Raw genomic sequence first — 15,469 nt, forward strand, 5'->3', positions numbered from 1 at the left:
GATAAACCAAGATGGTTACTCTGCAGAGCTACTTTAGAAATGTTTCAAAATCAGTTTAAGTGCTCATTTTTCATGAAAAGAATTAGAATCTATAGTTCAATTCAGTCTCTCAGTCATGTCCAACTCTTTGCGACCCCATGAATGCAGCACGCCAGGCCTCCCTGTCCATCACCAAATCCTGGAGTCCACCCAAACCCATGTCCATCAAATTGGTGATGCCATCCAACCATCTCATCCTCTTTCATCCCCTTCTCCTCCTGCCCTCAGTCTTTCCCAGCATCAGGGTCTTTTCAAATGAATCAGCTCTTCTCATCAGGTGGCCAAAGTATTGGAGTCTCAGTTTCAACATCAGTCCTTCCAATGAACACCCAGGACTGATCTCCTTTAGGATGGACTGGTTGGATCTCCTTGCAGTCCAAGGGACTCTCAAGAGTCTTCTCCAACACCACAGTTCAAAAGCATCAGTTCTTTGGCACTCAGCCTTCTTCACAATCCAACTCTCACATCCATACATGACCACTGGAAAAACCATAGCCTTGACTAGATGGACCTTTGTTGGCAAAGTAATGTCTCTGCTTTTCAATATGCTGTCTAGGTTGGTCGTAACTTTCCTTCCAAGAGTAAGCATCTTTTAATTTTGTAGCTGCAATCACCATCTGCAGTAATTTTGGAGCCCAGAAAAATAAAGTGAGCCACTGTAGAGTAGCTTTAAAAATGCATTTATTGTAGAATTACTGAAATTCAGTGACTGTGAGGGCTACTTAATAATAATGACAGACCTAAGGCATAGAAAAGCAGAAAAGGGAAAAGCATAAAAGAAATAGAGCTAAAAGGAGAAAAAAAGATTTTTAAAAGAAATTAAATATTAGCCACTAAAAGTTTCAAAAATGTTAGCAATATTTTGGATTGATGTCAAGTTTTCAAAATCCAGCTACCTAAGTTATGTTGGTCCCTAGGAAGCACCTTACTTTTCAGTACCCAGAACTTTACCTTTCACCTATGTGCCCATTTCCAAATCTTTGTTTCCAAGAATATCTTTTATAGAAGTCAAGTGCACCTTGGGTGGATGAGAGCAGATGGGTTTGCTCTAGGAACATATATGTATTGTCTTTTGTCACTTGTTTTGAATGAGAGACTTCCATTAAAATAACCTTTACAGTTTGGGGAGGAGAAGCAAATAAACCTGAAAACTTTGTCTAGTGACAAGAAATTGCACCATTAATGCCACACTGAATACAAATTAGGTATGGTATTTAGACTGAGTATAGTGTGGGAATCATATCTCTATATGTACAAGATCTTCAGTGAAAAGTATTTCATGGGGGGTTATATTAATAATGAGAAGATTTTTTTTTAATGTAAAGTTATTATATATACTAAAGAAAAGGAAAAGGTATTTCTAAAAGTAAAATAAGTATAGTTTAAAAAGATACCTTTTTTTTTAGTTTAAATAAATTGAATTTTTATAAAAAGGGCAAGATTAATTAAATTTAAATAGCCAAGGAGAAAGCAAAATATCTCAGATGTAATAACCATAGTTAAGGAAATAAATTATAAGCAATATATTTTAAATTTATTTTTATTTTAAAATACATTAATTTTTTTTTAAATTTAAGAACTAGATTTCAAAATATGATCACCATTCTTATACATACAAGGCTGAAAGAAAGGGATTTTCCAGTTGAGAGCAATAGTATTTAGTTTACTAAGAATCTTAAATCGAAATAGGCTTAATTTAAACAAGAAGCCATCCCCGTGGTCTTTCCTCTCCTGCTGTAAAGTTCACAGAGGATGTGCAAGGAACTACGGCTAATGAACAGTCCTACTACATGACTTAGAAAGGTGCTCTTGGGCTTTGCCTTTGAGATGTTTAACTGGAATGCTTTGACCATAAATTCACCAATCATCAGTTTTTCTCATGAACATATTAATGACTACATTACTGAGTGCTTCTGAGAATCAAAGAAATAACTTATCACTATACCTAGAACATTCTAGCTATAACCAAACTAATAAACAAGTGAGATTTGTAAGATGAACAAAAAACATCTTTATTCTCTATCAATTTCAACACAATGTATCTTGATTTTTGGGTGAAATCTAGGAAAGACCCCTATCTTTTCTGGACATTCTCAAATAATGAAAAAAAATTCCCCTTCAGAATTTCACGATGAAAAGCTACTCTCATTTCCACATAAATTGTATGTTCCACATAATAGTCAAACTTTCAAAATTTATTTTAATTTAAAATCTTCCTTCTCTGTTAGCTCAGGCTTGCTTAAGGCAGGAACTTGGAAACATGGAAATAGGCGCAGGATGTCTTTTCATATTCTGTTAATTGGAGAGAATTACTTCCTTTTAACAGTTCTTCATTCTTTCTGCAGGCCATCTTCAAATTTCTTGCCCTTTAGAATTTTTCCTCAGGATTGAGGTAGACACAGATCTACTGTGACCTTCTTACTGCTCCCTGCAAACTCCCAAGAATACTTGCAAAGTCCTCTTCATGGCCTCTTTAGAATCTCCTTGATTAGGCCTGAGCTGAGGAGGAAACACCTTGACAACTCTCTCTGCTGAAATTCCCTCCCTTGTTTGCTACTTCTTTCCAAGATCTTTCCAATTGTTTTATAGGCTGGAGCTGGGTAATTATCTGAAGGTCACACAATTGTACATATTTGAGGAGACAATCTAGTCTCAGTTTGGAGGAAGGAAGTATGTTCTAGTTCCCTGACAGTTTAAAAAAAATTAGTGACAGCAACAATTTATTATTATCTCTCAAGATACTGTAGCTTATGACTTAGCTACGGGATTCTTGTTTGCAGTCTCTTATAGGGTTGTGTCAAGTTGCAGCTCAGGCCAGAGTTGTCTGAAGGCCCCACTGGACAGGAAGCAGGAGCTTCCAGGGATGCTAAGGATCATATCTGGAACTGGTACCAAATCTTGAGAGAAATTGTGTTGTTTATAGCAGTAACAGGGCCTGTTCATAACTTGGTTAAGGTAGTAGAAAAATGAACACCATCTTTTGATGGAAGAGTGGAAGGGTGACCTTGATAACTGCATATGACATGGGAAATATCTTTATAGCCGTTTTTGTTTGGAAAATACAATCTTTCACAGAGTCCTTGCTGCCTATATAGTTGAAGCATTATTTGAAACTGAGAAACATTTTCATTTTAAGTTCCTGATATGTAGGCATTCAGAGGATGTTACCTGTTCTTACCCACCTTCCATGAGTGTGTTCAATCGCTCAGTCATTTCTGACTCTTTGTGACCCCATAGACTATAGCCCTCCAGGCTCCTCTGTTCATGGGATTTTCCAGGAAAGAATACTGGAGTGGGTTGCCATTTCCTTCTCCAAAGGGTCTTCTGGACCCAGGAATCGAATTGTGTCTCTTGTGTCTCCTGCAATGGCAGGCAGATTCTTTACTAGTCTGCCATTTGGGAAGCCTTCCACCTTCCATACATCCCTTTATTCCTTTCACAGTGCTAAAAAGATTTGCTTATCTCCATAGCTACCAACCTTAGGAGCATATCAAAGGATGAAAGTCAAACTCTTCACAGTATTTGAAACAAATATCCCTTGAAATATTACGCAGGAAGAAATCTCTTGGAATGGAAGAGAAGAAAATTTTATTTTCCTTTCCCCTTAGAGTTTATTATAGTTTAATTTATTTTTAAATTAACATTTTTTGTGTGTGGAGTTTCATAAGTTCTAACTTGTATATAGGTCTTGTGGTCATGACTATCACAATCGGAATTCAGAGCATTTCTACAGCTTCTGCAAAATCTCTCACTACCCCTTTGTAGTCATTTTCTTCCTTAACTTAAGATCTATCCAAGTTGCTGGAGCCATAGTTCATTATTTTTTCTTACAGAATCATAGTCTATCATAAATGTACTACAGCGTATCCACTTGCTTGTAAGGGACATTTGTACATGTCCAGTTCTTAACAATTGGGAATAGAGCTGTCATAAACTCAAATATATAGGTTTTGGTATGAGTATAATTGTTCATTCATTTTGAGTAAATTCTTAGAAGTGAGAAGCTTCCCTGGTGGCTCAGAGGTTAAAGAGTCTGCATGCAATGTGGGAGACCTGGGTTCGATCCCTGGGTCAGTAAGATCCCCTGGAGAAGGAAATGGCACCCCACTCCTGTACTCTTGCCTGGAGAATCCCATGGATGGAGGAGCCTGGGGGGCTACAGTCCACGGGGGTTGCAAAGAGTCGGACACGACTGAGTAACTTCACTCACTTTCACTTTAGAAACGAGATATATGTTTAAATTCCTGAGACACTGCCAACCTCCTTTCCAGGGCAGCTGTATCATTCTCAATTGTGATACATCAATGTTCTGCATCCTCATTAGCACTTACTGTTGTCAGTAACATATATTTTTAATAAACTTGGTTTGGATTTGCATTTATTGAATATCTAATGGTGATAAATATAATTGTAAGTGCTATTTTACACTCTTTTATGCACTTCGGTCAAGTGTATTTTCAAAAATTTTGTCCATTTTTAAATTAAATTGTTTATATTCTTCCTGTGGAGTTTTGAGTGCTTTTTGTATATACTAAGTACACATTCTTTATTCAGTATGTAATTTGCAAATATTTTCTCTCAGTCTATGACTTATTCATTTTATTCTATTAACACCATATTTAGCAAAGCGACTTTTTATTTATTTATTTTTTTTTCACACTTTGTCTTGTCTAAAAAGTTCTTGCCAATACCAAGGCATAAAGTTTCTTTTTATACATATTTGTCTTTAGTTGTACATTTTAATTTAAAGTTTATGATTTATTTTGAGTTAATTTTTATATAAGGTAGACAGTTTTAGGTTGAGATTCTATTTTTTGGCATTTATTCAACTATTCAAGCATTCCAACAGTTCTTGAAAAGATGATCTTTTCTACTTATTTGCCTTGTCGTTAAAAAAAAATGGGCATATTTGTTTAGGTCTGTTTCTGGACTCTCTTCTGCTCTGTTCATCTAGCTCTTTCCAATTCCATGCTTTCATATTTATTGTAGATTTGCAGTAAGTCCTAAGTTCAGGTAGCCTAGTGCCTCCAAACTGATCTTCCTTTGTTAAAATTGTTTTGGCCAATTGACATCTTACTCTAGTTAATTTGTCTTCCCATATAAATTTTAAAGTACATCTATCTACATCTATCAAACTCCTGCTAGGAGAGAATTGATCATAATTGTGATCTTCAGTCTGGAGAGAATTGATGGCTTTAAAATGTTGAGTCATTTGATACATTTACATTGTTTTCATTGTCAGCTTAAGTCAATATATTTGCAATTTTGCTTAACTTATTCTAGTTGCTTTACGATTTTTTAGCTATCTTTAAAGCAGATACAAGAATTTGGGGAATTGGTTAGTTTCAAGATCAATAAACATAGTCATCTTTTTCACCAGCAAAACTCAAGTGAAAATTTACAACAGGAAAAATAATCACTTTCATAAATTCATGAAAATGTAGATATATAAGAATGATGAATACATATAACAATTTTGTAAAAAAATTAAAATATTGAAAACATATATATCTGAATGACTAATATCAATGTAGTAGAACACTTGTTCCTTTAACCTAAAGATGTAATCCCAAGCAAAACTCCAAAGTTCATCTGGAGAAATAAAAATGCAATAATATTGCAACAACTTTGAAAATAAAAAAACAACAGATTTTCTCATCTATGTGTTAAAAGATATAAATATGTAAAAATTTAAGGTATATCTTACTGGTGTATTGATATACATATGCAACACTAAACCAGATGAGAGAATGAGAAAAAGGCTTATGTATCAATGGGAATTTTCTGTTTTAAGTGGAGAAGTATATCTTTGGACTGTGTGTGCATGCTTTGTATATACACATTCATATGTGTATTCATCATATTTCTCTACCTAAATATATTTCTATTTGTATATATATCTACATGTATATGTAATTTTCTTCCAAGACTTTTTCATGACAGTGAATAATTAAAAATAAAACAAAATTATTCAGTAAAGCAATAGTGAAATTAATGCTCTTATCTCTTTTATAAGAAATACTACACAGAACTTAAACAAATATCATAAGTTTTTATGTGCTTATATTGTTGAGTAAAAACAGCAAGTCAAAGATAAGTATCTATAATACAACATTATTTATAGAAATGCAAAATTATGTTTGTATCTATTAATGTGCGAATATAATTCAATTCTATTTATGTGGGGGGAATAATGCATGTACTTAAGCCAAAGTACATGTATGGAATGTATTTTTATGTATATGTAGATTACTTAAGGAGAGGAGTAAGGCTTGGATTTATGTCATGTGAAAGGGAGAAAAGGTAAATATTTACTTTTTCCTTTCTGTAAATTTTTTCATTATTGCAACATTTTATAATAAGCATGGATTCATAGTATAAATCTTAAAAAAAATAATATCCTAAATGAAACAACTAGCAAGAAATTTTGTGCTTTCCTCTAGTTGTTTTAAACTTAAATATAGATAGATAAAGATTAGATAACCAGATATATTTTATTCTTTTGATGATTTACATTTCAAGGAGGATTATATGAGCATTGGGCTTATTCATGTAAATTATGAAAGCAGATTCCCATGAAATTCTTTTTAAAATTAATGCACTGTCATCTTGTCATAGTTTTATGATCAATGGGAACCTCTGACCTCTGTAAACAACATATCACTAGTAATTGTAGCCAGTAGACTTGAGGCAGGCTTAGCTGTCTTCATTTTAATTTTACTTCTGAACTTTTATCATTATCTTTCATCATGTCTAGCAGGTGGAATGAATAACAGCTTCCATCTGTGACATTCAGTGGCTTATGAAATTCTGAGGCTGATTTAGAATGATGCTGTTGGCCTACATCCCATATGTTATTGTGTTGCTCATAATAATAACAACACTGGCTTATCATTTTTTATCCCCATACAAGATTCAATCTTATAAAATCATACTGCAGCTGTGCCATATGGACAATATAATTATACACATTTCCATTTTTAATTCCAATTTACAACTGTGAATATCCTAAATTATGTACCCTTCTAATCTGCATGTATATCCCAAATAACAGTATAGCTTTGTTTAAGGTACATTTAATAATAACAGACTCATATCTTTAGTGATATTTTATAAGTTACTATTTGAATAAAGCTGACATGATTTTGCTTTAGAGAAACTAACAACAGTTGGTAAGTTGATCAATTTCTGACTCCTGACATTTTGATCCATGATGTGAACATGGAATGCTTATCATGTAAATCTCCTGGGGACCAAGAACAGTACTCATCAATGCATCATTCTGGTGGAAGGGAAAATGAAGCATCAGAGGAATAGAAAAAGTCAGTTAATTGTGGGCCCATGGAGAGGATTAAACTCTAAATTCTTGACAGGGAATTAGTAAGAGGAAAACAACCATGTATTTGTGTCCTTAATAACCATGTTCTGTTTATCTTGATTCAAATAATGCGTAACTATGGGTTTCTTTTTTTTTAACCCACTTTCCTACTAAAATGTGAGCATACTTATGTAAATGGATGCATCTATAGATTAAAATCCTACAGATTTTTGGTATATTGATATTGATTATGTCTAATAACATATTGATTAAAGTAGGTCATAATAGAATGAAGATCACAAGACTCAAAGTTTCTTCTTTCAGAATTAAAAAATATTAACTCTGTCTTTGTTATAGGTCATAAAACCTATGGATATTCTTTGGGTTTCACAGAGCTTGAAACACTGTTATTTTATGCTTTTCCACTAGAGCTTTCTTTGATGGCTTTCATATCTGGGTTCACAAAGTGTTCCTTTTCAATTTCTTGCTTTAAACAAGAATTTTTCAGATTTGTCATGCAACTACATTGGTAGAAAGAGAAAGAATAAAAGGTTGCAATGAAAATTGTGATTTAAAGTCTTTAAATTATTTTTTCTAATAAAATGTATATAGCTTAAAATTTCCAACATATTACTTTTTTTCTTTTAAATTGATTTTTAACATTTTCTTTTGATTTCCACAATGCCACTGTACTGACTAATGAACTAAAATTTATTTCCATATTATCTAACCATTAGTCTCTATTTATGGCTATCTGAAACTTAATTTTTACCTAATGCTACTATTTTATGTTTGAGCGAGCTCCAGGAGTTGGTGATGGACAGGGAAGCCTGGCGTACTGCAGTCCATGGGGTTACAAAGAGTCAGACACAACTGAGCGACTGAACTGAACGAAACTGTTTATTCCCTAGGGGAATGAATAATTTTGGCAATATTGATCAGAACTATGGTATACCAATATTAAGATTGAGAAGCAGAATAAAAACAAAACTCTTAAAATACAATTGCAAAAATATAGATAAAAGCTTTCCCCAAATCTTGATAAATCATACAGGAAAGTAGAACAACTACCCATCTCTGGTATGGTAGTCAGATACAAGTTTTAAAGCCGTTGAAGATTACTAAGAGAACAAAACACTATAATGCAATTTAAAGACTTTTGGGAACAGCCCTAGTGACACTCCTTAAATTTTCCAAGTAAGAAAAACATATTATTTTATAAATTTAGTTAAAAAGGATCCGTCTACAAATCTTCCAAACCCTAGAAATTGCTCAAGTTGGATGAGAGGAGAAACAGTGGCTGCAGCTGTGGGCACAGGTCACTAAACAGGTCTAGGATATTGTCAAAGCAGAGCCTGCTGTTGTGCCAGTATTGGCCTGCCATATAGGCAATGCCTACAGAAGATCCAGTGTTAGAGAATAGTGGTTACATGTGCTGGAGAGTTTCTCTTTCCTGATCACACTATATAAAGGAAAATATGCTTCTGGTATATGTGCATGTGATGAGTGAGTCCTAGGGAAAAAGTTCAGGGAACCCGTGACTATGGAGTGTGGAAATTAGCAAATAGGAGAGGGAAATTTGAACCAAAGAAAAGAGTTAAATCAACGATGTAGACAGCTTTACAGTGTGAGACACCATGGTGTTTTACCACCCCTGTGTTATATAGTCTAATTAGTCTAATCAGTTTGTCTAATATTAGTCTAATCCACTGATGTCCACAGTAACTCTTTACTCTCTAGATGAGTTCTCTTTATTCAGTCTCTTCTGCTCTCTTGGTATGCTATAGCCTGAAATAGAACTAGATTCTTGCTGCCCGCTCCATGTCCCAGTCAGTTTGCTAGGCTTTCCCCAATACATTCTACCTTCTTTCACTTCTCAAAATCGTTTAATCATGTTTCTGTATCTGCTATTATTCAAAACTCTTTAGCACAAATGTTATTTTTTACTTTCCTATAGTGAATTGGAAATAATGAGAAAAAGGAATGCTAGTTTCTTATTAGCCCCTTTCCTTTAAGAGGCCCCAAAGGAAAAGGATGCAAGGCATGCATGTATTATTTGGTCAAAGAAATATGGCAAATGAGACTAACTTTCTGCAAGTGTCAATGAATTGTTCTGTGATTTAAAATCCTTATCAGATGCTGAGACTCCTAGTTTTCCTACTGAATGTCAAAAATATAAGACTGAAGATAATGAGTTAAAAAAATCTATGTCTGAAATGTCCCCTCAAGATCAATTAGTTTCCCTGGTAGCTCAGACAGTAAAGAATCTGCCTGCAATGCAGGAGACCTGGATTCTGTCCCTGGGACTGGAAGACCCCCTGAAGAAGGAAATGGAAACCCACTCCAGTATTCTTACCTGGAAAATCCCATGGATGCAGGATCCTGGAAGACTACAGTCCAGGGGGTTGTGAAGAGTCAGATACGACTGAGTGACTAACACTTTCACTTCATCTTTCATTTCGCTGAAAAGTTGTTCATTGGACAGGTAGCCATTATGTAGCTCCTACTTCTTGTGTAGTTGTGGAAAATATTACAAACATTTTAAAACATAAAGGTGCAAAATGATTGATATTGACATTTACACTTCTAAGTGTGTATGCATGTGTTTGTGTTTGTGTGTGTGTTCAAATGAGATGTTTGACACATGTGTGCCTCTATTATAAGACCTTGCAAACATCAAGGTGTTTCACAGGGTGAAATTCCTCTCCCGGTATGGCCATTCCAGGAAGGATCAGAGACTATGCAGTTTGACTACACCTTACTCACTGATTTTTAAGAGAAACACCAGTATAGTATATTAACACATATATATGGAATTTAGAAAGACAATAACAATGATCCTATATGCAAGGCAGCAAAAGAGACATAGATATAAAGAACAGACTTTTGGACTATGTGGGAGAAGGCGAGGGTGGGATAATTTGAGAGAATAGCATTGAAGCATGTATATTGCCATATTTAAAATATATGACCAGTACAAGTTCGATACATGAAATAGGGCACTCAAAGCCAGTGCTCTGGGACAACCCAGAGGGATGGGGTGGGAAAGGAGGTGGGAGTGGGGTTCAGGATGGGGGAACACAGACAACTGATTAATGTTGATGTATGGCAAAAACCACCATGATATTGTAAAGTAATTATCCTCCAATTAAATTAATTTTAAAAACTCCCTTGTATAAAAAGAAAAAAGTCTCCACCACATTGTGGTCATTTTAAGACCTCCCACTTGAGGGGATATATGTATACCTATGGCTGATTCATGTTCAGGTTTGACAGAAAACAACAAAATTCTGTAAAGCAATTATCCTCAATGAAAAAATAAATTAAATAAAAAGACCTCTCACTTGACTACTCTGACTGATAGTTCTGACATCCCTCAATATTCCCACAGCATTCCAGCTAATTCCTTCAAAACAAATAAACCCACCAAAAGCCAGCCAATAATTAGGAATGAGTTTGAGGAGTTATCTCATACTGGGTTTCTAAAGGAGACAACACAGACATAGAAAAAAAAGAGAAGGAAAAAAATACTAATTGACGGTTTTTATTCCAACCACCTTCCTTCTTTCCCTGCTCTTTTTTTGATCTTATGCATTTCATGGTAAATTCACACTCCATGAAAGATATTAGTACATGTTCACCGTACAGGTATTTGGTTTCATGAAATGACCAAAGTGTATCAGAAACTAAAGAAATAATATTTATTATAAATTATTCAATTTATTTAAACTAAAACAAACAAAGAAAGCTGTTCACTTGTTTCTTCCACCCTTAACCTTTGGCAGCTACCGTCTGTCTGTGAGATTTGTTTACTTTTGATTCCACATGTAAGAGGGATCATTTAATATTTTTTTCTTTTTAAAAAATTTTATTAGAGTATAGTTGATTTATAATGTTGCATTAGTTTCAGCTGTATACAAAGTATATCAGTTATAGATGTACATATATCCACTGTTTTTTAGTTTCTTTTCTCATATAAGTCATTACAGCATATTGAGTAGAATTCCTTGTGCTATACATTACATTAGTTACCTATTCTGTATATAGTAGTGTGTATATATCAATTCAAGTCTCCCAATTTTTCCCTCCCCCAAGTATTTGTCTTCATCTGACTTATTTCGTCTAATATAATGCCCTCACAGTCTATCTATGTTAGGCATATGGCAAGATATCATTCTTTTTATGGGTGAATAACATTCTATTATGTGCATATACTACAGTTTCTTTATCCATTTATCCACTGATGGCTAAATCTTGGCTATTGTGTAATAATTGCATGTAATGCTATCATGAACATGGGGATGCATATATCTTTTCCATCTAGGTTTTTCATTTTATTCAGATAAATATTCAGAAGTGGAAATGCTAGATCTTATGGTAGCTCCATTTTTAATTTGTTAAGGAACCTACATGCTGTTTTCCATAATGGCCACATCAATTTACATTCTCTTCAACAGTACACAAGAGGTCCTTTTTCTTCATACCCTTGCCCACTTATTTACATGTTAAAACTTACAGAAAGAAAACCATCTTGTCCTATTATTTTATACCCAGCAAAACTGTATAGTTTCTTATATCATCTAATATATGAGCTGGAGTATTTTTCCTAGATTTGGAATTATCTGGCTATTCTCCTTTCTTCAACATTAGGTCACTGAAGTAAATGACCATACTCCTACTGGGAAAGGAAAATATAAATTGTTGTGATGAATAATTGGCATGTTGTCATAGTGTTCTTCTTCCTAGAGTTCTGGCTACCTCTTTAAATAATTGCTCTTCTTCTGAAGACTGACTCATATCCAGAAATGGAGCAAAAACATGATTTTATTGAAGTGGCCACAATAAATCTCCAGTTTCTCCATTTTTATTCCATATAATTTTACATGCTAAACTGTCCCTATTATTTATTTAGCTGCCCACTGGCTTTGATCCTAAGGATATGGGGTTCTATTAACCATATCCCATAACTATCTGTAGATCAAAACCCCTTGGGTACTTCTCTAAATTTTCTGGATATGAATGTAATTGTTACTTATGGCTCTGGCTAAGTGGTACCTCTCATCCTCTATTTGGGCCTTTGTCATCCCAATGTGTATTAATAACACATATCTGTGATTGCCTTTCCATCATCAGCCCTTCCTAATGGAAAAGAGCAAACTCTAAATGTTTAGTGATATTGGTGCTTTACACATCATCACATTATTGATTGTAGTGGTGAATGGGTTGTCACTTTGGCCCTTCCATGAAACATAATCCTCTGACATATGTTGTAGATTTACATAATATAGCCACTTCAATATGTCTACTTTCTGTATCTTCTATTTCTTCCTCTGCTGTCTACCAAAGCAATTCAGATACTTTCATTTTGCTGAATGTTTGCTATCACATTTTCTAAGCTTCTAAGTGCCATCCAATAGCAACATTTTCCCCATCCTCCAGGACCCTTGCTATAATGATAAAACTTACATCCTAATAAAATATTTCCAGTCAGTGGATTCTTATTTATACAGTAATACATCTAGTTTATTTACTGAAGTAACCTTCAAACTCTGGGGGTATTCCTCTGGCTTGGGTTTGTGCTAATCCTTGCTATACATTTGGTGTCTTTCCTCCCTTATCAGGCTCAGCACATCAGAAGTCAATGCCAGATGCCACTGATAAACCATTTAATAGAGTCCTACACTGGGATCAAACAATTATTCCAAGGTATCCAGAAAACTCTAGCTCCAAAGGAAAACTCCCATTTCCTACTACTTCTGTTTAACTGACCCAGTTTTGATTTCTATGTCTGACTCCTACAGGTGTCTGATCTTTGATAAAACATTTAAACAGTATCAGCCTTAGTTTTTTTATTTTATAACACAGGACATTTCCTACTATGAAGAATATTAAGTCTTAATTTGAATTTGAAAGCAAAATATTTTGTAAACTTTTAAACTGTATAGTCTATTAGATAAAGTACCATATTGGATTCCATGTAAGGAAGAATTATATTTACAGTGAAGAAATCTCATATAGAATGTTTCTATGCTTGTGAATTATGAGAAGTTATTTAGAAGCAAGTTTTGTTAAGATTGAACATTAAGAAGAAAGCAAAACTTTAGAAAGTATATATAACAGCCATCCTGCTTTGCAACCTTTATAAAGGTTAGTCTCACCAAAAAAAAAGAAAATAATAATGATAATGCTTGACCATTTAACTGACATCTTAACTTCCTTTGTTAGTTCCTCCCAAACTAAACTAATGGCCTTATATATTACTTCACTGGTAACATTTTATTTATTTGTGCAATTCTATGATTCGGGACATTTTTCCTTATCATTTAGTTGACTAGACCTGTCATGTGGGCTTCTCTATACTCAGCTTCAAACATAGACAAAGAATGAATGAAGAAAGAACTAATAAATTGGTAAAATCTTAATCCAGGTGTTTAGAATAAAGTCATTATAAGGAAACTGAAAATAATTATCTAAATCCCCTATATGAAAATTTATATGCAATGATCCAGAGACTAAATAATTATCAAAAGGATTTTGATAGCATTATGAAGATGCTTTACAAATAAATTTTTCTACGGCCCTTGGAAGATTTTTACATCAAATTGCTAGATCTCACAGTCTAAGTTAGTTTTGTAGAGATAATTTAAGTACATCATCTAGAAATATTTTAACTAGACTTTTAGAGAACAATATGAACTGATTAGTAGACACTATAGGAGGAAATACTGCCAATCAGAAAATTATATATTAATTGGTAACTTTGTAACATGTTCACTTTGTACTTTGAGCATAAAACTTCTATGCCCAGCACATTTATTATCAGGCAGTTTGGTGATTCAGCTCATGACTGCAAATGAAAGACAGCTGTTAAAATAATTTAATTAATTGAATGTTGGGAGATAAAGAGTCTTTGATTTTAATGAGATTATAATTATGTACCTCACACTGGAATATCTTTTTCATTTTTAATTAATATTTGAAAAGTTTCCAATAAGGACAGTTTGGATTCTGTGTTGGATTAAAAGTTATTAACATGAAGTAAGATAAAATTTTAGACATATATGATCAGTGTCTTAGATTTTTAGGTTTTGGGTCACCTAATTAGATTTACATTTAATGGATGAAAATAGTCAAGTTACTGAATAAAATGGCTATACTTTTTAAAAATTCTATTTATTTTTAATTGAAGGATAATTGTTTTACAGAATTGCATTCAGTTCAGTTCAGTTCAGTCACTCAGTCGTGTCTGACTGCAACCCCATGAACCGCAGCATGCCAGGCCTTCCTGTCCATCACCAACTCCCAGAATCTACCCAAACCCATGTCCATCGAGTCAGTGATGCCATCCAGCCATCTCATCCCCTGTCGTCCCCTTCTCCTCCTGCCCTCAATCTTTCGCAGCATCAGTGTCTTCAAATGAGTCAGCTCTTCGCATGAGGTGGCCAAAGTATTGGAGTTTCAGCTTTAATATCAGACCTTCCAATGAACACCCAGGACTGATCTCCTTTAGGATGGACTGGTTGGATCTCCTTGCAGTCCAGGGACTCTCAAGAGTCTTCTCCAACACCACAGTTCAAAAGCATCAATTCTTCAGTGCTCAGCTTTCTTTATAGTCCAGCTGTCACATCCATTAATGACTACTGGAAAAATCATAGCCTTGACTAGACAGATCTTTGTGGACAAAATAATGTCTCTGCTTTTCAATATGCTGTCTAGGTTCATCATAACTTTCCTTCCAAGGAGCAAGCGTCTTTTAATTTCATGGCTGCAGTCACCATCTGCAGTGACTTTGGAGCCCCCAAAAATAAAGTCAGCCACTGTTGCCACTGTTTCCCCATCTATTTCCCATGAAGTGATGGGACCAGATGCCATGATCTTCATTTTCTGAATGTTGAGCTTTAAGCCAACTTTTTCACTCTCCTCTTTCACTTTCATCAAGAGGCTCTTTAGTTCTTCACTTTCTTCCCTAAGGGTGATGCCATCTGCATATCTGATGTTATTGATATTTCTCCCAGCAATCTTGATTCCAGCTTGTGCTTCCTCCAGCCCAGCATTTCTCATGATGTACTCTGCATATAAGTTAAATAAGCAGGGTGATAATATACAGCCTTG

This window comes from Bos grunniens, chromosome 2, assembly GCF_055505025.1.
Source record: "Bos grunniens cultivar Pamir isolate PY7600 chromosome 2, Bosgru_T2T1.0, whole genome shotgun sequence".
In the NCBI taxonomy this organism is placed as follows: domain Eukaryota; kingdom Metazoa; phylum Chordata; class Mammalia; order Artiodactyla; family Bovidae; genus Bos; species Bos grunniens.